Source organism: Bubalus bubalis, chromosome 6 (genome assembly GCF_019923935.1).
Source record: "Bubalus bubalis isolate 160015118507 breed Murrah chromosome 6, NDDB_SH_1, whole genome shotgun sequence".
In the NCBI taxonomy this organism is placed as follows: Eukaryota; Metazoa; Chordata; class Mammalia; order Artiodactyla; family Bovidae; genus Bubalus; species Bubalus bubalis.
The window spans coordinates 8,131,158-8,156,097 of NC_059162.1; the positions used below are offsets into that span (position 1 = coordinate 8,131,158).

Sequence of the window (24,940 nt, forward strand, 5' to 3'; positions counted from 1 at the left end):
TGGCCCCCATCTGGCACTCCGTTTCTGTCGTTCGCTTGCCTGTGTCCTCAGCCCACGCTGAGCCTGAGCAGCCTGCGGCACCGCGCACCAGTGTGGCTCGCCCCGTTCACCCGCCACCCGCCCAAATGGAGTGCTCTCGCACCATCTTCCTCACGCACAGCACCCTCACTGTCACGGCCTGCCCTCTGCCTTTCCCTCCAGACTCCAGGCTACGGCCCCATTGCCCCCACCCCCGCCGCCATCCCCCTGGAGCTCGGGCCACCCCTCACACGTCCTGCCCTGGCCTGGCCTGCCCTGCCCCTGACGTTCACCAGCTCGGGCCTCCCTCCGGCTCCACAGACCCACCCCGACCCCGCGCCCACCCCTACCTCCCGCAGATCCGTCCCGGCCTCTCACCTGCGCCTGGCACGGCTTCGCCACCGCGCCCATGCTTCTGCAGAGGGCCTGCTCAAGTGGCCTGCCGATCTTTGGGCCAGGTTCCCACGAGCCCCACACGCCCCTTCCCGCCGGCCCTCCAGGCAGACCCCACCCAAGCACCCCCGGGCCTGCCTGCCAGCCCCTCGGCTCGCTGCCGCCCCCTCTGCCTGTGATCGCGCTGCCCAGGTCCCTGATCCACGTGGGGCGCCCACCAGCCAGGGCCCCAAGCACCTTCGTCCCATACTCTCCCCCACGCACGCTGACGCCCACGACACGGCAGGGGCCTCAAGGAGACCTCCTTTAACAACCACAAGCACACGTCGGGACACGGGGGCTCTTTTCCCAAAGGGGACTCGGCTTCGTGCCTTTCGCACCCAAATGTGCCGCCCTCTACGCACTTTGGTGACCTGCGTCGGCCGTCCACTTCACCTCCGAAGGACACAGTCCTTGAACAGACGTGAAATGAAACCCTTTGGGGATAGACGAGCCCGAGATTGGCCCAGGGGGAGACTGTGGTGGGCGATTACCCTCGGGGAGAGTTCCTAGGGGAAGACGATGACAGGTAGGGGAGAGGGATAGAGTGGATCCTGGATAGACAGGTTAGAGAGAATGGGAAACTCTTAGATGTCATAACTAGGGGAGGGGTGCGTGGAACAGGGCGCTCTGTGTGTGTGTGTGTGTGTGTGTGCGCGCGCGCGCGCGCCCGAGTGCCCACCTTTGGTTACGAGTGGGGGAGGGAGGCCTGGGTAAACCTTGCCTCAGTCCGGTAGGCTTGAGAGCTGTGGTCAGGCAAGGGAAACACCCTGATGGTCGGGTTGTCCTCCCCGGCAGGCATCGCTGCCTCGAGCGCATCTGCCGCCTCCCGGCTGGTGGGCTAGCTTTTCCCAGCCGGGCCGGGCCGGCCCCCCCCCCCCCCGCCCGGATCTGCGAGCTCTCTCCCTTCCACTGCGCGGTGGTGGGATTCGCGGCACAGGTCCACATCCATCTTCACCCCTTTGCCTCGGGGAGAGCGAAGAAGAACTAAAGAGCCTCTTGAGGAAAGTGAAAGAGGAGAGTGAAAACGTTGGCTTCAAACTCAACATTCAGAAAACTAAGATCATGGCATCCCGTCCCATCACTTCATGGCAAATAGATGGGGAAACAACAGAAAGCGGGCGAGACTTCATTTGGGGGGGCTCCCCCAAAGCACTGCAGACGCCGGCCGCGGCCGTGAAATGAAAAGACGTTCGCCTCCTTGGGAGAAAAGCTATGACCAATCTTGACAGCATGTCCAAAAGCAGAGACGAGGGGTGTGACGAGGGTCCGTCTCGTGAAAGCTACGGCTTCTCCGGCGGTCACGAACAGATGTGAGAGGTGGAGTATAAAGAAGGCCGAGTGCCGAAGAATTGATGCTTTTGGACTGCGGTGTTGGAGAAGACTCTTGAGAGTCCCTTGGACTGCGAGGAGACCCAACCCGTCCATCCTAGAGGAAATCAGTCCTGGATATTCATTGGAAGGACTGAGGCTGAAGCTGAAACTCCGATCCTCTGGCCACCTGACCCGCAGGACTGACTCACGGGAAAGACCCTGATGGAAGGCAGGAGGAGACGGGGACGACCCGACAGAAGATGAGAGGCTTGGATGGCATCCCCCGACTGGACGGACGTGGGTTTTGAGCAAGCCGCGCGAGTCGGTGATGGACAGGGAAGCCTGGGGCTGCTGCAGTGCCCTGAGCGACCGAACTGATCCCGATGCCTCCCGGGCGCCGTGGTCCGCCTCCCAGAGCCCAGTCCAGACCAGAACCCTCTTGGAGACACCAGCGGCATACGGGAGTCACAGCCAGCCCGGGACCTGGCACGCAGCGGCCCAAGCCGCCCAGAGAGGTGGCTGGCATGAGGGACATGGGAAGGCAGGCGTGTCCGTGGCCACTGGCCCCCACTCCCAGAGGCAGATCCCCCTCGCTCACCTTGGGCTGCGGCCACCGCCCCTGCCGCTGCTGGCCCCCGTTGGTGGTTGGTGACCACCGCAGCCCGCGCCCCCTACCCCCGCGCCTACCCCCACCCGCCCTATCCAAACCCCACCTCCTCACCCCCACCCACAGCAGGAGAACCAGCACAAGCCCAGGAGCATCACGGCCGCCACCAGGGCCAGCAGCCGCAGCCCCCTCAGGAGGGAGGGAGGCGGGGCATGGGAGGCCTCAGGCCGGTCGTGGTGAAGCGGCGCGGCGCGAGGTCGCCACCTGCGGCCAAAAAAGCTTTGCCCCGGGGGACGGCGGAGGTGGCCTGAATCGCGCTTGGCTGGAGGTGCAGGGTCCCGGGGGGGCCTCTGGCGCAGTGCTGAGCTGCTAAGTCGCTTCAGTCCTGTCCGACTCTGTGCGACCCCATAGACTAGACGGCAGCCCACCAGGCTCCCCCGTCCCTGGGATTCTCCAGGCAAGGACACTGGAGTGGCTTGCCATTTCCTTCTGCAATGCGTGAAAGTGAAAAGTGAAAGTGAAGTCGCTCGGTCCTAGCGGACTTTTAGCGCCCCCATGGTCTGCAGCCTCCCAGGCTCCTCCGTCCATGGGATTTTCCAGGCAAGAGGACTGGAGTGGGTTTGCCATTGCGTAGGCTAAAAGGCTGGGCGGGTCGCCGGCGAGGACCTCGGCAGGTGGCAGGCCTCCGGAGAGGAAGAAGAAAGGCTTCCCTGACCGGGAATCGAACCCGGGCCGCGGCGGTGAGAGCGCCGAATCCTAACCACTAGACCACCAGGGAGCGTCGGGGCACGGCCCTCGCCTGCTCCGGCTGAACCCAGCGCCTCCATGCCACCCGCCCGCGCCCCCTTGCTGCCCACACCCCGCCTTTGCAAGTCCAGCCGCCCGCCGGCCCTGTCAGTCCGCCTGCCCTGGCGTGCCGTCTTGCTTTCCGCACCCTCAAAACCACTGCGCGCTGCCGCCGGCTTCTCGCACACACGCCAAAAGCCGCGGGGCCAGCGGGCTGGCTCCCCGCACCCAGCTCTCTCCTCCCCCCCGACGCCCCTGCCGGGGAGGACGGTGCAGCTCAGCAAAGGTCGGCCCGCTGCGTTGGCCGGGAATCGAACCCGGGTCAACTGCTTGGAAGGCAGCTAATGCTCACCACTATACCACCAACGCTACACAGCCCTAGTTCCGCCGTTCGCAGCCCCGGGCTCGCCCCAGAATACTCTTCCCGCCGCCGCCGCCTCCGCATCCCTGCCCCCACGCCCCGTCAGTCCCCGGAGGCTCTGTGCCGTCGCCGTCGCCACCATCAGCCGTGCGGCGCCACTTGCGCGCCAGCGCTACGCAGCTACCGGGGTCCACCGGGCCGCCCGCCCCTGGCCGGCGCTTCAAGGCTTTGCGGCCCTTGCCCTTCGATCCCCACCGCGGCCCGCGCACGCCTCCGCCCTCAGCCCCGGCAGGCAACGTGGGGCACGCAGCTTCCAGCACCCAGCTATCCAAAGCCCTTCTCCACCGGGAGCTTGGCGCAGCCACTTCCCACGAAGACTTGGGGATACGGGACCCAGCTGCCTGCACGCGTCGCGGCGCTGTGCCGAGCCGCACGGCGGGGGGCGTCTGGAGCCTAGGAGCCCACTGAGGCAACCAGTGGGGGTGGGTGCGTGGGCGTGCCCCAACTTCCGCTCTGGTCGGGCAAGGCTGGGGTCGCAAGGAGACGCCAGTTCCGCCATGGCGACAGTGCGCCCAGCGACCACAAAGGGCTCAGGCTGGAGGGCTGTACGGGGAAAGGATTTGACGGTGGCTAGGCCGGGCACCGCGCCCTGGCGCCTTGCCAAAGGCGGCGGGACGAGACCAAGGGCCGTTGGGTGCCTGGCGGCAGGACAGAGAGCGACCGCGGCCGCCAAAAAGGGGGTGTGGCCTCCCGTCGGGGAATCGAACCCCGGTCTCCCCGCGTGACAGGTGGGGATACGCACCACTATACTAACAAGAACGTCGGCGACCGTCCTACCGCCCTGCCGCTCTCGGGCTGCCTGTCGATGCCTCCCCTGCCCAGCACCCGGCACCACGTGTCCTGACCCAACCGCGCACCCAACCAACCGCCTCGGTCACAGCGGCAAGCCCCCACCCCGCGGGGCACGGTCAGTGGTCGGCAAAGTGTCAGTCCCCCGTTCTTTTCAGGTGATTTTCCAGTGTAGGTTAAGGCGAGTTACGGATACAGTTCTCATTTTACATAGGAAAGCTTTGTTGCTTATCTACTGTTTGTATAGCATTTCTTAACTCTTGATCTGATTCCCAATGCGTTCCTACCCTGCCTTTCCCCTAAGGTAGTTTTCTACCTCTTAAATTGCGTATAGGGTGTAGGGGGATGGTGAGGGTGTATCTGAGGTGGTGATGCTCTTGGGGCAGGGCTGATGCTGCGGTGAAGCGCACGGGCTGCTGAGCCGCTGTGTTACGTGCCACGGGGGCTTGGGAGCAGGCCTTTTATGGGTGGCATAGGGAGGGGTCGTCGGGTCTGCGTGGGAGAGGCAGCGCGCAGCAGGTAGCAACCAGCGGTTGCAGGAGCGATGCCTGGAGCGCCTTTCAGCCGGCAGACCTAGCTGGGCTTCGGGGCTGCACTGCGGGACCAAAAAGGGACACTGTAGCTGCATGGGACGGGAATCGAACCCGGGCCTCCCGCGTGGCAGGCGAGAATTCTACCACTGAACCACCCATGCACCGGTGGCAAGCACCGCCCGACGCTGCCCTAGAGGCCCTGGCCGCCACCGGCCCGTCACCGCTCACTGCTCGCCCGTGGGCATGTATCTGCTCCATCGGAGCAGGAGACGACGGGCGTGCGACCTGAAAGCCAGGATCCGGGCACATGCACGACTCCAGGGCGCGGCGCTCTTGTGGGGACCCCGGGTCGGCGGGACGCGGGCCCACTCGGCCCGTCCCGCGCCTTCTGCGCTGACCACGGCCGCCGCGACCCTCTCGGTGTCGTCTGAGGGGGCCGGCAGTCCATGCGGTCTGCCCCGCGCCGGGATCCCTGTCAGGTGCAGGCGCTGTGTGGTCGCTGCGGCCGCGCGCAGACGGTCTCGCGACGTACCGGTTCTCGACCCAAAGTGCCTCTGGCGTGCTGACTTTCCGGCCTGGCCGGGGTAGGGCGTGGGAGAGCGGGCGGGGCCGGGATGCGGGGCTCGGGCTGTGCGCCCGAGTGCGGGAGCGCGACGCCCTGGAGCCCCTCCGCCGCCGACCCCCCTCCCCCCGAGCGGCGCTCATGCCCAGGGACCCAAAGGCGTGTGGGCCTGGCTCCTGCGCTCTGGCCGACAGCGCTCCCGGGGTCTGTCTCTGACACAGTGGTGGTGGTGGTGAGGAGGGGCCCTTGGCAGAGCGGCTCCCGGCTCGGGGACTGCCGGCTGAGGCAAGGGAGCACGCCAAGTCGGGCTTGGCTCCGGCTGGGCAGCGGCTTCCCCGGGAACGGGCGGCGGTGGCGCCGAGGTCGGGCGCGCCGGCCGGGCGCCTGTGGGTGGGCTGCACGGGCACGCAGGGCTTCCGCTCCCTCCCCAGCGGAGCACCCTTCCCGGGACGGACTCGTGCAAGGAAGGTCGGTGTTCGCTGGCCAGCAGAAAGGCTGGGTGGCACGCGTGCCGGGCGGGCGCCAGGCAGGTGTAGCCCGGCCAAGGCAAGGGGGGGGCTCGGCTGTCTCCTTGTGGCTGTGGAGCGCAGGCAGGCCGGCGGGGCGGGCGGGGAGGACAGGATGCCGTCCAGAGGGAGAGCGGGCCGCTGCGGACGTTGAAACAAGGCTACGAGAGCTAGTTGGCCGTTCCCCAGGCAGAGGTCGGAGCGCCGGCGAAGCGAGGAAGGCTTGCCACCCGCCGCGGGGCTGTTGAGTCGGCGCGGACCGGGGCGAGCTGGAGCGCGGCCGTGGGGCGTGGATGGGCGTGGGTGGGCGTAGGTGGGGGCGCGGGTGGGCGTGTTTCGGCGGGGTGGGCAAGTAGCAGTCAGAAAATCAGCAGCTGCAGCCTCAGCCATCTTGGGAGGAAAGATGCGCTGAGAAGGACTGAAGGTTCCTGGTGTGGGGTGCAGGTGGCGGGAGGCAGCGCGTGTGTGGAGAAAGGCAGTGGCGCGGGGAGGACGGGTGCGTTTGTCCGGCGGGCCAAAAGGCTGGCTTGTCAGGAGTGGGATTCGAACCCACGCCTCCAGGGAGACTGCGACCTGAACGCAGCGCCTTAGACCGCTCGGGCCATCCTGACGGCGGCCTCGCTGCGCGCGTGGCCGCTCACCTGGCTGGGACCCGACGCGGCGCCAGCCCCGGTGCCCTTGGCGGGCCGCGCGCTGCGCCGCGGCAGGCAGCCAGGCAGGCAGGCAGGCAGGCAGGCAGGCAGGCGGCCGTCCGGGGTGGGTGTCGACGGAGCCGGCGCGCGGCGGCCGCAGGCCGAGGCGCCTGGCTCGGCCGCGGGTCGCGCCCCGGACCCAGCCGGGCCCTGGGCGGGCCGGCCCCTCCCCAGCCGCGCCTCTCCTGGCCGGACGCCGGCCGGCGCGCGCCCACCGTGTCCTCGCAGCCTGGCTTTCCTTCTCGGGCCCCCTTCTGCCGGCGGAATGCCCGCGTTGGAGGCAAGAGGCGGCGCGCACTGGGGAGTGTCCAGTGCCCCGGGGGTCCGGGGCCCTGTCGGGGTGGCGGGCTGCCGCTGTGACGAGGCGGTTGGTTGGGTGCGCGGTTGGGTCGGGACCCGCGGTGGCCGGGGGCCCGTGCTGGGCAGGGGGACGCGTCGGCAGGCAGCCCGAGAGCCGGTGAGCGGCCGGGCGGTAGGACGGTCGCCGCCGTCCTCGTTAGTATAGTGGTGAGTATCCCCGCCTGTCACGCGGGAGACCGGGGTTCGATTCCCCGACGGGGAGGCCACACCCCCTTTTTTGGTGGCCGCGGTCGCTCTCTGTCCTGACGCCAGGCCCCCAGGGTCCCTTCGTCTCCTTCCTCTGCCTTTGGGCGAGGCTGACTGGGCGTCCTGGCAGGGATGCTGCAGTGTCGGCGAGAGTGCCTGGGCTGAGCCCGGTGCCGGCGTCTCCCTCGGCTGTGCAGCGATGGTGGTATAGTAGTGAACATATTTCCCTTCTAAGCGGTTTGACTCGGGTTCAATCCCTGACAAGGCAAAGGGCCGGAATTTTGCTGAGTTCCACGCCCTCCCGTCACGGGCATTCGGTGGAGAGAGAGCTGGGAGCGGGGAGCCAGCCAGCTGGCCCGCGGCTTTTGGCGTGTGTGCGAGAAGCCGGCGGCGCGCGCAGTGTTTTGAGGGTGCTGAATGCAAGAAGGCACGCCAGGGCAGGCGGACTGACAGGGCCGGCGGGCGGCTGGACTTGCAAGGGCCGGGTGTAGGCAACAAGGTGGCGCGGGGCGCGTGGCATGGATGCGCTGGGTTCAGCAGGAGCAGGCGAGGGCCGAACCCCCACGCTCCCTGGTGTTCTAGTGGTTAGGTTTCGACGGTATCATCGCCTCTGTCTGGGGTCGTTTCCCAGGCAGGGAATGGTTTATTTTTCCTCTCCTTAACCCACTCATCTCCCCGGCAGGACCCTAGCGCCCCGTAGTCCAGGGTTGCTCCGAGATCAGAAAGTAGGGCGACTCGTGTATTCTGGGTTAACTTTTTACTTAAATTATTACAATCACCTGGGTGAGACATACTTGCAATTTGAAATCTAGGTAACAGGTGTGTCTTAGAGGAGCAATGTAGTGTTTGTGGAAAGATCTCTGCATAAAATCTGCAGTAATGAGCTTGCCTCCTCGGTTTCTATTTTGCAACCCGTTGGTGTGTTTGGCTCTTTAGTGAGAGGTTGTTGGTTCACTCCCGCTCATGGATGTTTATCAAGTAAATATTTTGAGGTAACATCGCTTTCTAACATTCGGTAAGCTTCATTTGTAGGATAATATATTTCTGCTTCTGTATACGCTAGTAGGTGCTCCGCACTGGAAGTTTAGTTTTTACTCCTCACCAAACAGTGATCCATTTATCCATTTTCCCCTCCCCACAAGGCCTTGACAATTTTGAGTCAGGATCATTAAAGATTCTGCTACTGATGTCGCAGTCTTCCTTTTCTCCACCTTACTTTAGACATCGTTCTAATCCAGAATGCTATGAATCAATTGTCTAGTAAGAGACATTTCTTAGTTTCCACATCCTAATCAGACAGGAGTTATCTGCAGTGAAACAAACATTCCTTTCCTTTTTTCCCGGAAGGAAATCCTTTGAGAGTGGCTTTTCTACAGAATCTCACAGCCAGTGGGCTGTTACAAGTGGGGGCTGCTACCACACAAAATAGCTACAGGTCTCTACTACCATTGAGCCACAAAACACCCTTCTTTTGCCACCATGGTAACTTCATATACAGTGTTGGGAAGGTCTTGGGTTAGTGTCCATTGCCATTCCAAAGGGGGAAATTGGAGGCACAGAGCAATCACTGGTTCACGGTACTTTTAACATCCAGCCTGATACACGATGCCAGTTCTGTAAGGCCCACTGCTGCTCACTGGGAATGATTTTCTGCCTCGCAGTATCATCCCCTGAGTTATCCTTACTCTTCCATTAGAATAGCATTTGCAGCTGATCCTTCCCCCCCTCCTCTAGCCTGCTTTCTGCCCATCAAAATTTGGAGATCCAAGGCTTCTTTTAATTTTGTCTCTATCCCTTTCAGTTCAAGCTGATGTACTCCCTTTAAAGACTTGAAGAGTTTTTTAGATGTCAATATATATTTCACTTATTGGACAAAAACCACACTCACAAATCTCTTTGAGATAAGCCCTTTTTTACTTTGGGCTCTTGGTGAGGCTAGTGGAGGCCAAGGCCCTTAATATTCTTTAAAAAGCTTCATTAAGGCAAAGTCTTTGAGGCATGCCCTTAGGACGGAGTGTCCTCTTTCTGTCTGAAAGGGTCTATGAGGCCCTGTTTCAGTTTTCCTTTTGTCTTTAATAAAGAGTCCTGTAGGCGCAGCCTTAGTTTTCTCTTTCCCTTGGACCATGTTTTTCTGACAGTGCCTGGGTTTGATCTTTGTGTGGAGTCTCTCTCTTTCTCTGAAAAATATTGCTGAGTGGAAACTGTCACAAGCTTTTACATTTCCTCAAAATTCCAGGCGAAAATGGAGCAGTTAGTTGTTTGGTTCACCTCTGTTTTCTAATATTTTGTGACAGGCAGGGAAGAGGAGGAAAGATTTCTTTTCTCCTGTACCCTCTTAGGTTTTCCAGCTGGGGCACTATAAAATTACACTAATAGAAGATTGACAAGAGGAGGACAATTTGTGAATGCACGTAGCACACATCACACAGGAAAAAACCTCATGATGGGTCATTCAAAGGAGTGGTTATAACTTGGGCCAACATAGCATCTTAACAAAAGAAAATACATTTGTAGAGAAATGACATGACAGGAAACCGTGGAAAGTAAAGAAGGGACGGAACTAATTGAGTAAAAAAAAAGATGTTCAAATATTTGTACAGGAATGTTCATAGCAGAACTATTCACAGCAGCCAAAAGGTGGCAATAACCCAAATATCCATCAGTGGATGAATGTATAAACAAAATGTGGTAAATACACATGATGGGATTTTATTCAGTCATAAAATAGAATGAAGTGCTGATATATACTACAATATGAATTAACTCCAAAAAGAAGTGAAAGAAGCCAGACACAAAATGTCACATAATGTGTGGTTCCACTTATATGAAATATCTAAAATAGATAACTGCAAAGGAATAGAAAGTAATGGTTTCCAAGGACTGGAAGGAGAGAGTATTGGGGAATAATTGCTTAATGGATATGAGGTTTTATTTTGGGATGATTGAAAATGTTTCAGACTAGATCAAGGTGGTGGTTACATAACTTTCAGAATGCATTAAATGCCAATGAATTGTTCACTGAAAATGGTTGATTTTATGTTATGTGAATTTCACTTAAAACAAACAAGATTCAGTGTGGTCTCTGAAGTCCAATTGTCAGTAGATTTAACTATAAATCAGTATATTGGTGTATTTAGCCTACCATTAATATTACCCAGCCCTGATGTTTCTCTGCCAGAAGGGGCTTTTTCTTTTTTAATTCATTCCTCTTATGTAACCAGATGAAAGCATCTTTGCACTAATCCAGAAAGGGCAGAAGCAAAAATGCTCTGAAAAAGCAGTTATCCTAAACTATAGCCCAACCAAGGGAATTCTTTTTCTTCTGTGTGCTTAGTATAATGGTGTCACCATCTGTGATGGTTAATTTATGTGTCAACTTGACTGGGCCATGAGGTACCCAGATATTTGGTCAAACTTCATTTTAAGTCTTTCTGTGAGAATGTTTTTGCATGGGATTAACATTTAAATCGGAAGACTGAGTAAAGCAGAACTGCTCTCCCTGTTGTGGATGGGCCTCATCCAATCTGTTGGATGACCAGATAGAACAAAAAGATCGCCATCCCTCTAGTAAGAAAGAACTCATCCTGCCTAACTGCTGTCAAACTGGGAATTGTGATTTTCCTGCCTTCAGATTTGGAATGGAACATCAGCTTTTCCCCAGCTAGAGCCTGTTGGCCTTGAACTAGCTCTCCTGGTTCTCAAGCCTTCAAACTCCAACTGGAACCAAACCATCAGCTCTCAGTGTCTTGCTTGCCAACTCATGCTGTGGATCCATAATCATATGAGTCAATTCTTTATAATCGCCTTCTCTCTCTCTAGATACAGATGTGTAGATAGGTACAAATCTCCAATACTTTGGCCACCTGATGTGAACAACTGACTCACTGGAAAAGATCCTGATGCTGGGAAAGATTGAAGGCAAAAGAAGAGGGCAGCAGAGGATGAGATGTTTGAATGGTATCACCAATTCAATGGACATGAACTTGGACAAACTCTGGGAGATGATGAGGGACAGGGAGACCTGGCATGCTGCAGTCCATGGGGTTGCAAAGAGTCAGATACAACTTTATCGATTCAACAACAACAGATCTCCTAATGGTTCTGTTTCTAGGAGACCTGACTACTGCACCATCCATCCAGTCCAACATCCAAGAAACTTTACAGGCCCCCTTTTCTCTCTCCTCTGATTAACTTCTAGTAGAAATACTGAGTGTTCCTCAAGTTAAAGGGATCTTTCTAAAAATTGGAAACATGATCCTGAATACAATTTTAAGAGGAAAATGTATATTTGTTAGCCCTGTACCTTCAAACTACATGGCAACTACTTGAGTGACTGAGGTGAAAATACTCCCCAAAGAACTTGGCAGTGTTCTCACTGGAGGGGAAGCAAAGGGATGAAAGAGAATGGACTTGATCCTAATGGATATGGTGAGTGGGAAAGGTTCTGAACTTATTTCCAAGGGTTCTGTAATTTACTTGGAATAGAACCTGGGAAAATGTTCCTGGTTGGAAGAGTGGAGAAAGGTGACTAAGTTTGGGAAAGAAGGACCTTAGATCCAAGGGTTTGGGCAAGGAACTGACAACCTGATACATGGGTGAGCCTGGAAAGTCACAGACTTCAGCATGCCCTAATATCTGCAGCTATGTGAATGAGTACAGATGGAGGCCCACATACTTACACATAAATGTTTTAAACTTGTAAATTAAGCTAGTAAACTGTGAAATAAATAAGATCTTTCTTCCTACTTTGACAAAAATACTCTCCTAAGGATCTATGAGACAAGTTTTGCATTTAGAGTTATGGAACTCCTCATAGTTCTGTGCCTGAGCATGGTTGATACAGGGAGGACTCTCTATCCACTCTAGCTCCTTTCTGCACTGAAAGGGCAAACCTCACCTCCATGTCCAAGCTCTTCTCAAACCCCCTGCAAACAGACTTCCTTTGGCCATCTGTGCATCTCTGCCTGCACACACTAGAGGCTCAGTCCACATCAGCAAGTCCTGATGGGAAGAAGAGGCCTAATCAGAATTCAGGCATTTGTGCAGGTTGTTCCCAGGCCTAGGGGAGGGTGCAACTGGAGGAGGGCATGTCCCATTGACCCTCTGCATTGGGGAAGGGGTAATTTGGCAAACTCAGACTTTAAAGTGAAGAAAGTAGGAAAAACCACTAGACCATTCAGGTATGAATGACCTAAGTCAAATCCGTTATGACTGCTTATACAGTGGAAGTGACAAATGGATTCAAGGGATTAGATCTGATAGACAGAGTGCCTGAAGAACTATGGACAGAGGTTCCTGACATGGTACAGGGGGCAGTGATCAAGACCATCCCCAAGAAAAAGAAATGCAAAAAAGGCAAAATGGTTGTCTGAGTAGGCCTTACAATAGCTGAGAAAAGAAGAGAAGCTAAAGGCAAAGAAGAAAAGGAAAGATATACCCATTTGAATGCAGAGTTCCATAAAAGAGCAAGGAGAAATAAGAAAGCCTTCTCATTGATAAATGCAAAGAAAAACAGGAAAACAATAGAATGGGGAAGACTAGAGATTTCTTCAAGAAAATTAGACATACCAAGGGAATCTTTCATGCAAAGATGAGCACAGTAAAGGACAGGAATGGTATGGACCTAACAGAAGCAGAAGATATAAAGAAGAGGTGGCAAGTATACACAGAAGAACTATACAAAAAAGATCTCCAGGACCCAGATAACCACAATGGTGTGATCACTCACCTAGAGCCAGGCATCCTGGAGTGCAAAGTCAAGTGGGCCTTAGGAAGCATCACTACGAACAAAACTAGTGGAGGGGATGGAATTCCACTTGAGCTATTTCAAATCCTAAATGATGATGTTTTGAAAGTGCTGCACTCAATATGGCAGCAAATTTGTAAAACTCAGCAGTGGCCACAGGACTGGAAAAGGCCAATTTTCATTCCAATCCCCAAGAAAGGCAATGCCAAAGAATGTTCAAACTACCGCACAATTACACTCATCTCACACGCTACCAAAGTAATGCTCAACATTCTCCAAGCCAGGCTCCAACAGTACTTGAACCATGAACTTCCAGATGTTCAAGCTGGATTTAGAAAAGGCAGAGGAACCAGAGATCAAATGCCAATATCTGCTGCATCATTGAGAAAGCAAGAGAGTTCCAGAAAAACATCTACTTTTGCTTTATTGACTATGCCAAAGCTTTTGACTGTGTGGATGACAACAAACTGCGGAAAGTTTTTTCAAGAGATGGGAATACCAGGCCCCTGACCTGCCTCCTGAGAAATCTGTACGCAGGTCAGGAAGCAACCGTTAGAACTGGACATGGAACAACAGACTGGTTCCAAATTGGGAAAGGAGTATATCAAGGCTGTATATTGTCACCCTGCTTATTTAACGTATATGCAGAGCACACCATGTGAAATGCTGGGCTGGATGAAGCACAAGTTGGAACCAAGATTGCTGGGAGAAATATCAACAACCTCAGATATGCAGATGACACCACCCTTATGGCAGAAAGTGAAGAGGAACTAAGGAGCTTCTTTAGGAAAGTGAAAGAGGAGAGTGAAAAGTTGGCTTAAAACTCAATATTCAGAAAACGAAAATCATGGCATCCGGTCCCATCACTTCATGGCAAATAAATGGGGAAACAATGGAAACAGTGAGAGACTTTTTGGGGGGCTCCAAAATCACTGCAGATGGTGACTGCAGCCATAAAATTAAAAGATGCTTGCTCCTTGGAAGAAAAGCTGTGACCAACCTAGACAGCATATTAAAAAGCAGAGACATTACTTTACCAACAAATGTCTGTCTAGTCAAAACTATGGTTTTTCCAGTAGTCATGTATGGATGTGAGAGTTGGACTATAAAGAAAGATGAGCGCCAAAGAATTGATGCTTTTGAACTGTGGTATAGACTCTTGAGAGTCCCTTGGACTGCAAAGAGATCCAACCAGTCAATCCTAAAGAAAATCAGTCTTGAATATTCATTGGAAGGACTGATGCTGAAGTTGAAACTCCAGTACTTTGGCCACCTGATGCAAAGAACTGATTCATTTGAAAAGACCATGATGCTGGGAAAGATCGAAGGCAGGAGGAGAAGGGGATGACAGAGGATGAGATGGTTGGATGGCATTACTGACTTGATGGACATGAATTTGAGTAAGCTCTGGGAGTTGGTGATGGACAGGGAAGCCTGGCATGCTGCAGTCCATGGGGTCACAAAGAGTTGAACATGACTGAGCAACTGAACCTAACTGACTGAAATTTGGAGAAGACCAGGAATATCATCCTTGTAGGGGGAGAGTAGGGGAAAAAAAGGACGTGTTTTCCTCAGTCAAAAATGGGGAGGAAACTACAGAAGCAAGAGAGACATACACATTTTAGGAATGTAAGGGAGGACGAAAGGGAGGGAAGGAAAGAAGAAATAAAGAGAGAGAAAGAGAAACCTGTATGGTCAATGTCAGTGATAAAAGTGTTGTAGGAAAAATTATCCTTTTCTTGCTGGCTGACTGATCACAATCTTTCTTCCAACTTTTCTGCCACTAAAGTTCCCTTCCATCCTTTGACCCAGATGGTGGTCACCGCCAGTACCACCACACACACCACTTCAAACATTCTTCAGACGTCCTTGAAAGTTTTCTAATATGTGTCTGAATCATTTGTAAGATCTTTTCCCACAAAGTGCTGCCTTCAGCCTTCAGCCTTGACCAAGTTCTCTGATAGTCTAGTGGCTAGGACCTGGGGCTTTCACCATCACAGGCTGGGTTCAATTCCCCTTTAGTGGAAGCTGGATTTCCTTTCTGGCCACCAATAGTTTATTGCTGTTGAGGCTTCCACCACCTCTTTAATAGCCAAGGCTTGCCTTGCACACAATCTTTGGATCTGCAAGTGACCAGATGGCTCTTGATTTTTGCCTGCCATGCTGAACTCCAGGATTTTCAGATTATCGAGTGGCATGTGAAATCTTCAAGCCTCTCAAACTTCTTTCAGGAGATTCTGAAGTCAACTTTGACAATTGTGGACGACGTCTCTTGTGAGCTAAGGACTGCTGTCATGTAACTTGCCATTTTAATAAGATCATCTCTGATCTTTTTATTATAATTCCTGTCTTACAGGTTAAGTTAACTAGCCAATTACCATACAGAAATGTGTTCTTTTTACAAAAGGACCCAATGGATGAAGTGTGGTTTTCTATTCCTAACAATACATACAGAAGCATAATGGATGGCTTCAACTTCCTAGTGGGGCAGTTTTGGAACACCCAGCTGCTGCCACCAATGGAAACCACAGTGGATCTGGTAAAATGACCTGGATCTCTACATCTCTGAATGGAACTGCTCTTAGGATTTCAATGAACTAGAGGAAAAATACATTGTTACTAAAACCGGTGCCTGTGTCAATCAAACCTTAACACAGTGTAAGTCATTTGAAATAACTCACTTGTTTTATGTAGAAATTACTTATATTGTGCACTGAGGGTGGGGGACAAGAAGCCACAGAAATCAGTAATTCCCAGTGGGTGAGGCACAAGTAAGGGAGTCTGTATCTGCAGAGAGGGCTTTTTCACTCTTCACTGTCGCCTTGTTCCCTTCAGAAGTATATACCTCAGGACAGGATGACTTGGGGTGTGGGCAAGCAAGCCTCATGAAGACTCAGCTGTGGAAGCTGCAGCAGCCATGGCAGCAGCAGAATGCAGGTGGTCAGAAAGAAAGCTAACTTCCCTGACAGGCCAAGTCAGTGAAAATGCTGAATCCTAACCACACACAACCAGCGAAGGGTACCAGGGCAGACAGCACCTTCTAGAAAACAATCTTGGGAATCACGCGAACAAATATTAGGAACTTTTAGGGATCCTGAAAAAATGTCCTGAAATTTTAAATAATTCTATCTTTGAATGGGCATTCTATAACTGGAGTCCAATGGAACAGTGGAGCATGCTCAATGAGCACATATCAGCAACATTCTTATCACCTGCCTTGACAACCATCTGTATATGTTAATAGAATGTACTTTGCTTGATGAACACAGAATTCTGGATGGACCCACTATGCAGTGGGAGTTCGAAGACTTAAGATGAGTAATATAAGGTAGGCACATTGCTTCTATGACTGAATAAGCTGACCTGCTTGGCCTAGAGGCCACACTTGCCCTTCAAAGCAGAACTTGCTTCAAATGCAAAAAGGCAGTGACATACTAAGAAAAACAAATGACCAGGGAATCCTATCATATCTTTTCTGATATCACTTCACTTAAAGCTCAACATTCAGAAAACTAAGATCATGGCATCCAGTCCCATCACTTCATGGCCAAATAGATGGGGAAACAGTGGCTGACTATTTTGGGGGGCTCCAAAATCACTGCAGATGGTGATTGCAGCCATGAAATTAGGAGACGCTTACTCCTGGGAAGGAAAGTTATGACCAACCTAGACAGCATATTAAAAAGCAAAGACATTACTTTGTCAACAAATTTGACGGTAGTCATGTATGGATGTGAGAGTTGTACTATAAAGAAATCTGAGCACCAAAGAATTGATGGTTTTGAACTATGGTGTTGGAGAGACTCTTGAGAGTCCCTTGGCCTGGAAGGAGATCCAACCAGTCCATCCTAAAGGAATCAGTCCTGGGTGTTCATTGGAAGGACTGATGTTGAAGCTGAAACTCCAATACTTGGCCACCTGATGTGAAGACCTGGTCATTGGACAAGACCCTGATGCTGGGAAAGCTTGAGGGCAGGAGGAGAAGGGGACGACAGAGGATGAGATGGCTCGATGCATCACCGACTCAATGGACATGGGTTTGGGTGGACTCCAGGCGTTGGTGGCTCAGAGGTTAAAGCATCTGCCTGCAATGTGGTAGACCTGGGTTCGATCCCTGGGTTGGGAATATCCCCTGGAGAAGGAAATGGCAACTCACTCCAGTATTCTTGCCTGGGTGAATTCCATGGACGGAGGACCCTGGTGGGCTACAGTCCACGGGGTCACAAAGAGTCAGACACGACCTGAGCAACTTCACTTCACTTCACTTCTTCTGGGCATGGTGATGGACAGGGAGGCCTGGCATGCTGCGGTCCTTAGGGTCGCAAAGAGTCGGGACACGACTGAGAGACTGACTGAACTGAACTATGCTGAAGACAATGACAGAAAAAAAAAAAGATAGAACAACTCATAGTTCCTTTTTCCTTTCAGTCCTTACTTATCAGCAAGCCAAATAAAATGTTGGTAGTATGTGTGTATCAGGACTTCTCAGGTGGCACTAGCGGTAAAGAACCCACCTGCCAATACAGTAGACTTAAGAGACATGGATTCAATCCCGGGTCAGGAAGATCCTATGGAAAGGAAATGGCAACCCACTCTACTATTCCTGACTGGTGAATCCCATGGACAGAAGAGCCTGGGGGGCTATAGTCATAAGGTCACAAAGAGTCAGACATGACTGAAGTGACTGAGCACACACACGTGTGTGTATCAAGAAATAAAGCAAATCCAGCTGAGTTAGTTTTGTGCAGCATTTCCACTATTCCAGTAGAGACAAAAGTCATGTGCCCATAGAAGCTATCAAATATGAGTGGGGGTCTCATTGATCAGCCTATGAATTATGCTGAATTCATATGCATATGAATTTTATATTTGTATTGTCAAATAAAAACAAATCCAGACTTAGATAAGCAAAGACTTTTCAAAGAGAAAAGGGAGAATGTTCCAATCTCAGAAATCTGCAAGCATCTCAACAATTAAATAGAAAAAAGAGTGTTTCTTTCAGAGGAAAGAGTAAGCAGAGCTTAGCAGAAACTTTTAAGGGGAAGGTGAGGAATCAAGGGAGTATAAATAGATGGCAGGATCAGAGCAGTTTCCCAGGAAATGCGTCTCCCTGTCTACCCTGATTCCCAGGATAAGTTGGTGAAGGAACATATTTTGTATGCCCATCAGGGGCAGTCCAAAGTTTAAGGGCCTGTTGGGAGTAGAGAAACCTGACTAAAGTTAGGTCAAGAAAAAGCAGGGATAAGGAATGGACAACAGTGAGAACTTGGTCAGTATATAAAACTGGCATTGCATGATATAAAGTTAATAAATAAAATTCATGCTATTTAAATTCTTAATTTTCTTTACATAGACATTAAATAGCAAGTAAAAAACACCATAACAAGTCACGAGAGAGACCACAGAAAAAAAGGAAAAAGTGTTACATTTCACTACCTCTAACAGCAGTTTTCACATTTTCATTTTGCTCTGGGCCCCATAATTTTGTACCTGATCCTGGTACAAAATTACCAGGGTAAACTTACAAAGAGCTAAGTTGGGTTTCCTGGTATATACTTGTGCGTTAGTTGTTAAGACTTCTTTCTCAAACTCCCAGCTAGAGTTTGTCTTGGTTTTGTTATCCATTTTTCTTCTTTATTACTAAGCTCCTGATACTATGCCATCAACATTTCCAGTGTTCTGGGCCTTGACCAAGCAGCCAAAGAACTCTGGAACACCTATGCTGTACCTCCCATTCAGGTGGCCAGCTAGCCCCTATCCCCGATTGATTGCTTTTTTTTTCTTTGCCAGTCGGGTAGAAGTCGACTGTTTCTTCCCAATCTGTTCTTTGCAGGCAGGAGCTGAACAGGGCATGCATCTCTCCAGAGCATCCTGTTGGATTTTCCTGCCACTTGGCCAAACCTAATCTCTGCTCCTCCCAGGCTATTGCAGGGCAACCTCTTCAGCCTATGGCCATCTGCGTCAATGCTGCAGCATGCAAATGGGTCTGGGTGGGGAAGAGGTGGAGAGCCAAGAGTGTTTCTGGCATTTCCACCAAGTCCCACTCCTATGCTGGTCTCTTACTCTGCCACAGGTAGGGGACTGGCTGCTGGTGGTACCTGGGAACTAATGGGACCAGAATATAGAGGGAAAGACCAGAGCATCAAGTCTTTAGCTAGTTGTACACAGGGTAGAACCAGGCAGTTGAAGGAGATTACCAACCTTGATGAAATACTCTGTCTCCTTCCTTATTAGCATAGTAGAGATTATTATCATCTGTCACAGAGATTAGGATTTTATTTCCCAAACATTTAATTAATTTGTTACCACATCACGTTTGTTTATTCATTTTATTTATTGGCTTACAAGCAAAATTAACCAGTTATTATACAGAAATACATTCTTATTTTACAAGAAATACAAATGAATAACATCCCTGATTTTGCAAGCTGGGTAAGATATTGAGTGGTTCTGGACTTCCCTATGAAGCAGCTGGTGACAGCCACCAGTGGAAAGACCAAAATGGTTAAAATTACTGGAATTCCTAGAACTCTAATTTTAACTATTTCAAAATGGGGGAAGTTCTCATAATTATTAATGCTGTGCCTGTGCTAATATAATCTTTCAAGATTTAGAAGATGTCCAAAATATTGTGTATGTTTCAGTGCAAAAATTAATTTTTTAAAGTATAAACCAAGGAACTCCCTGGAGGCCCAGGGGCTGGTACCTCAGGACTTTCACTGCCAGGCCTGGGTTTGTTCCCTGCTCAGCAAACGAAGCTCCTGCAGGCCGTGAGGTATGCCCCACTCCCCACAAAAGCACGATCAGTGATTCTCAATGGGGGTGGCATTTTGGAGTGACTTGAAGGTCATCTTTAACCTTCCCAGCCCTCCCTCAGGTGCTGATCAACCTAGCAGCTGGGTGTTAGACTTTGCCCTCTGTTTCTCTTGAGAACTGTGGCTGCATGGACCCCTTCTCCCTTTCTCCAAAGTGGGAGAAGGGCCTGGTGTCTGTCTGGCTTAATAGCTAGTGCTAAGACTTGTAAAATAAAGATTTCCAGTCTCCTTATGCCAAGTGTCTGAGAGACTCCATATAGTTTCTGAAATATTGTGTTATAAGAAGAAATACATATTTTGGTCTTCATTCCAGGCTACTGGCAAAGTGCCTAAAAACCTTTCTAATTTCCTGGGAGCATCTTTTGTTCTAATATTTGGCCTTTGACCTGGTTCCTGTCACAGAACTCCTAAATCCCTTGGAATTTCTGGATAATAGGAGCATCTTATGTTCTGTTGAGGCAACTTTTGGTGGGCTCCTGGATAGCTTCAGGGTGGGGCCTGGTCATTAGAACTGCTACTGCTGCTGCTAAGTCACTTCAGTTGTGTCCGACCTCTGTGCGACCCCATAGACGGCAGCCCACCAGGCTGCCCTGTCCCTGGGATTCTCCAGGCAAGAACACTGGAATGGGTTGCCATTTCCTTCTCCAATGCATGAAAGTGAAAAGTGAAAGTGAAGTTGCTCAGTCGTGCCTGACTCTTAGCGACCCCATGGATTGCAGCCTACCAGGCTCCTCTGTCCATGGAATTTTCCAGGCAAGAGTACTGGAGTGGGTTGCCATTGCCTTCTCCGGCCATTAGAAAGAACATTGTAATTAGAAGCCTGGACATTTCAGCCCCCTACCATTTCCCCCACTGCCATCTTTTGGAGAGGATGGAAACTGAGTTAATAATGAAGCATGCCCAGCTGTTTACAATAGCCAATACATGGAAGCAGCCTAAACCTCCATCAACAGCTGAATGAGTTTGGAAGATGTGGTATATATTCATAATGGAATACTACTCAGCCATTAAAAGAAATGAAATAATACCATTGATAGCAACCACGGATGAACCTAGAGATTATCACGCTAAGTGAAGTAAGTTAGAAAGAGAAAGATAAAGACCATATGATATATCTTACCAGACTGAGCAACTAACACTTTTGGGGTGGCGCTAGTGGTAAGAACCCGCCTGCCAATGCAGGAGACTTAAGAGACGTGGAGTCGATCCCTGGTCAGGGAGATTCCCTGGAGAAAGATATGGCAATCCACTCCAGTGTTCTTGCCTGGAGAACCACATGCACAGAGGACCCTGGCAGGCTACAGTCCAGAGGGTCACAAAGAGTTGGACGCAGCTGAAGCGACTTAGCATGCAGCACATTTTATATATGGAACCTAAAATAGGACACAAATGAACCTATTTATGAAACAGAAATAGACTCACAGACACAGAAAACAAACTTAATGGCTACCAGAGGAAAAGGGAATGGAGAAAGGGTAAATCAGGAGTTTGGGATTAGCAGATACAAACTACAACATATGAAATAAATAACAAGTTCCTACTGTATATCACAGGGAGCTAGTCTCAATATCCTGTAATAAATCATAATGGAAAAGAGTATGAGAAAGAATATGTACATATATAATGTATAACTCAATTACTTTGCTGTATACCAGAAACCAATTCAACATTGTAAATCAACTATACTTTAAATCAAAAAAGTCAAGCTACAGTCAAGCTTATTAGATGAGCTTAACTAGAGAAGTTCAGAAAGCCTTTCAAGTCGGTGAACACATGGAGGGTGCTAGGAAGGTGACATACTGGAGAGAGTGTCAAACTGCAAGCCCATTCCTGCATATCTTGCCCTATGTACTTCTTCCACCTGGCTGCTTCTGAGTTGCATCCTTTAATAATAAATCCATAATCCAGTAAGCAACCTGTTTCCCTGAATTCAGTGAGTAATTCTAGCAAGTTCTCAAACTTGAGAAAGGAGTTATGAGAAACTTTTAATTTATAACTGGTTGATCAGATCCACAGGTGACAACCTGGACTTGCAATAGGTATATGAAACGGAGGATGGCAGTCTTGTGGGACTGAGCCCTTAACCTGTCTGGGGTAACCCCAGGTTGACAGTGTCAGAATTCAGTTGAATTTAGGACCCAGCTGGTGTCAGAGAACTGGTCAGTGTTGGGGGAACAAACCACACGTCTCTGTCAGAAGTACTCAATGTATAGAAGAATAGAGTTTTGTGTGTGTTCAAATATTCTTATCCCAGCAGCTCAGAAACCATGCTTGTACACTTTAAAAATTGATGACCAACTTGCATAACATATTACTTTTCATTCTGGCCTATTTTAATGTCCCATTCTATAGACTTGTCATCCTGGATTAACTGATTATATAGTGCCAGACAAGGTATTTCATTTCAGTTAGAGTCAAGCTAAAATAATCTACAGACATATGTAGTTCCCATTTGATCCAGCCCTTTGGGTCTGTATAAGATAAGTTATGAAAACAAACAAAAAAGGACAAATATTGCATTGTATTAGAATTTCAGAGAAATTAAACTATGATGAATCATTCTATTTCTGTTGCAGATGAAAGGCAAATCTTAAGTCATTCATATACATACTAAGGTTAATCAACCTTTAAAATGGCTTGAATAAAGTCTGCCTGTTAAGAAAAGTTTATAGTAGATCCTGTACCAGTATCTGATACAATTGTTTCAAACATCCCACTCTTGCAGAGAGGCTGCTACACGTTCAGAATTTCCCACCCAGTGCCTTAGAGGCTCATGGATGCACACACTGAAGATTTTGTGGCTTCCCACATGAGGAGTGAGGTGCCATGATAAGAAGTGAGGGATAATGAGAACCAACCAGGAACAGCCTAAACACGTCTGTTTACCTAATGTCTATACTCCCCCTTTATACAAATGATACTATACTATACATATTTTTTTCTATACCTGCCTTATTAATTTAAATAATCTTCCATTCCTTTTTGTAGCTGCATAGTATTCGACCATGTAGATGTTTATAATTTATTTCACCAATACTCTATGAATGAATATTTAGGTTATTTCCAATCTGTTATTATTACGCTACTTGAATAACCTGTACAAGTATCATTTTGAAAATGTGCAACTATATCCAGAGAATAATTCATGGAAGAATTGCTAAGTGAAAAGAAATATGAATTTGTAATTTTTAAGGAATTTCATTTTGTTCATTTTTCCTTCTTATTGAGATTTAAGGTGCACTGAACTAATATTAAACTTACAGCTTGGTGAGTTTGTATATATTCATACACCTGTGCAATCACCACTCAAGATACAGAATATTTCCAGCATTCTAGGTGGTTCTCTGGAGAAGGCAATGGCACCCCACTCCAGTACTCTTGCCTGGAAAATCCAATGGACGGAGGAGCCTGGTAGGCTGCAGTCCATGGGGTTGCTAGGAGTCGGACACGACTGTGCGACTTCACTTTCACTTTTCACTTTCATGCATTGGAGAAGGAAATGACAACCCACTCCAGTGTTCTTGCCTGGAGAATCACAGGGACGGGTGGGCTGCCGTCTCTGGAGTCGCACAGAGTCGGACACGACTGAAGCGACTTAGCAGCAGCAGCAGCAGGTGATTCTCTCCTGCTCCTTCTCAATCTGTACTCCCCACCAGAGGGAGACACTGTTCTGATATTTATCACAGTTCTTGAAATTTCACATACATGAAAGCACAGGGTAAGTTCTCTTTTGTGTAGAGCGTCTCTCACTCACATAATGATTATTAAAAACAATTATATTGTTGAGGATATCAGTATATAGTTATTTTTTGCTATGAGTATTACATTATATATCACATTTTAAAATCCAGTCTCCTAATAATGTCTAGTCAAGGCTATGGTTTTTCTAGTGGTCATGTATGGATGTGAGAGCTGGACTGTGAAGAAAGCTGAGCACCAAATTATTGATGCTTTTGAAATGTGGTGTTGGAGAAGACTCTTGAGGTCCCTTGGACTGCAAGGAGATCCAACCAGTCCATCCTAAAGGAGATCAGTCCTGGGTGTTCTTTGGAAGGACTGATGTTGAAGCTGAAACTCCAATACCCTGATGCTGGGAGGGATTGAGGGCAGGAGGAGAAGGGGACGACAGAGGATGAGATGGCTGGATGGCATCACCGACTCGATGGACATGAGTCTCAGTGAACTCCGGGAGTTGGTGATGGACAGGGAGGCCTGGCGTGCTGCGATTCATGGGGTCGCAGAGAGTTGGACACGACTGAACGACTGGACTGACTGAATAATGGATATACGGGTTTTTCCCAGTTTTAGATGATATTGGCACACCAGTCTTTTGGTTAATGGCTGCATGGTGTATCATTTTCTGACCTTTTACTTTCAACCAATCTGTGTCTTAATACCTGAGGTGTATTTGTGTGTTGTAAGAGCACATAGTTGAGTCTTAGGTTTGTTTATTGATCCGGTCTGACAACTTTTGCTTTCTAACTGGGGTATACAGTCTATCTACACTTATTACGGTTACTCACACAGTTAAGTTTATCTGTTTGTTTTCTACCTGCTCCTTATGTTATTTATTTCCTTATTATTCTTTCCTCTCTTCTCTATGTTGATTGTATGTTTTGTTATTCAATTTCATCTCCTCTATTAACTTTGTAGTATTTTTTTTGGGTATTCTTTTAGTGGTTATCCTAGAGATTACAATCCTTGGTTTCTTTTAGCTTAACTTAAATTAGTATATTTACAACTACTTTATGAACTACACAGGAATCTTAACAGTTCAATTCTACTTACCCTCCTGCATTTGTGTTATTTTTGTCATATATTTACTTCACCATAGGTTATAACCACCACAAAACATGGTTATCACTGTCACTTAAAATAGGCAATGCTATTTCATATTTATATGCATCAGTTTGCCGGTTGTCTTTTTTTCCTTATACATACCTTTTTCTATGTGGAGACATTTTCCTTCATCCAAAAAACTCCTCTTAGTCAGGGAAATGTACAGCTTTTGTTTTGCCTGAAAATGTCTTTATTTGCTTTCATATTAAGGATGTTTTCATTGATCATATAATTCTTGGATGGTGTTTCTTCTGTTTTTCAGCATTTAAACATGCTATGACAGCTTCCATGGTTTCTGTTGGAAAACCAGACATCATTCATATTGACAGCTAAC

The 24,940-nt window shown here is 49.8% G+C and overlaps 5 non-coding genes across 5 annotated transcripts; 1 reads left to right on the top strand and 4 right to left on the bottom strand.

Moving 5' to 3' along the window:
- Window positions 1-3,077: 3,077 nt before the first annotated feature.
- TRNAE-CUC lies at window positions 3,078-3,149 on the bottom strand. Its single transcript has one exon. It is a non-coding gene; the product is annotated as a tRNA-Glu (tRNA).
- Window positions 3,150-3,453: 304 nt separating this feature from the next.
- On the bottom strand, window positions 3,454-3,526 carry TRNAG-UCC. The gene has a single exon. It is a non-coding gene; the product is annotated as a tRNA-Gly (tRNA).
- Window positions 3,527-4,990: 1,464 nt separating this feature from the next.
- Window positions 4,991-5,061, bottom strand: TRNAG-GCC. Its single transcript has one exon. It is a non-coding gene; the product is annotated as a tRNA-Gly (tRNA).
- Window positions 5,062-6,496: 1,435 nt separating this feature from the next.
- On the bottom strand, window positions 6,497-6,579 carry TRNAL-CAG. The gene has a single exon. It is a non-coding gene; the product is annotated as a tRNA-Leu (tRNA).
- Window positions 6,580-7,150: 571 nt separating this feature from the next.
- Window positions 7,151-7,222, top strand: TRNAD-GUC. Its single transcript has one exon. It is a non-coding gene; the product is annotated as a tRNA-Asp (tRNA).
- The last annotated feature ends 17,718 nt before the right edge of the window (window positions 7,223-24,940 follow it).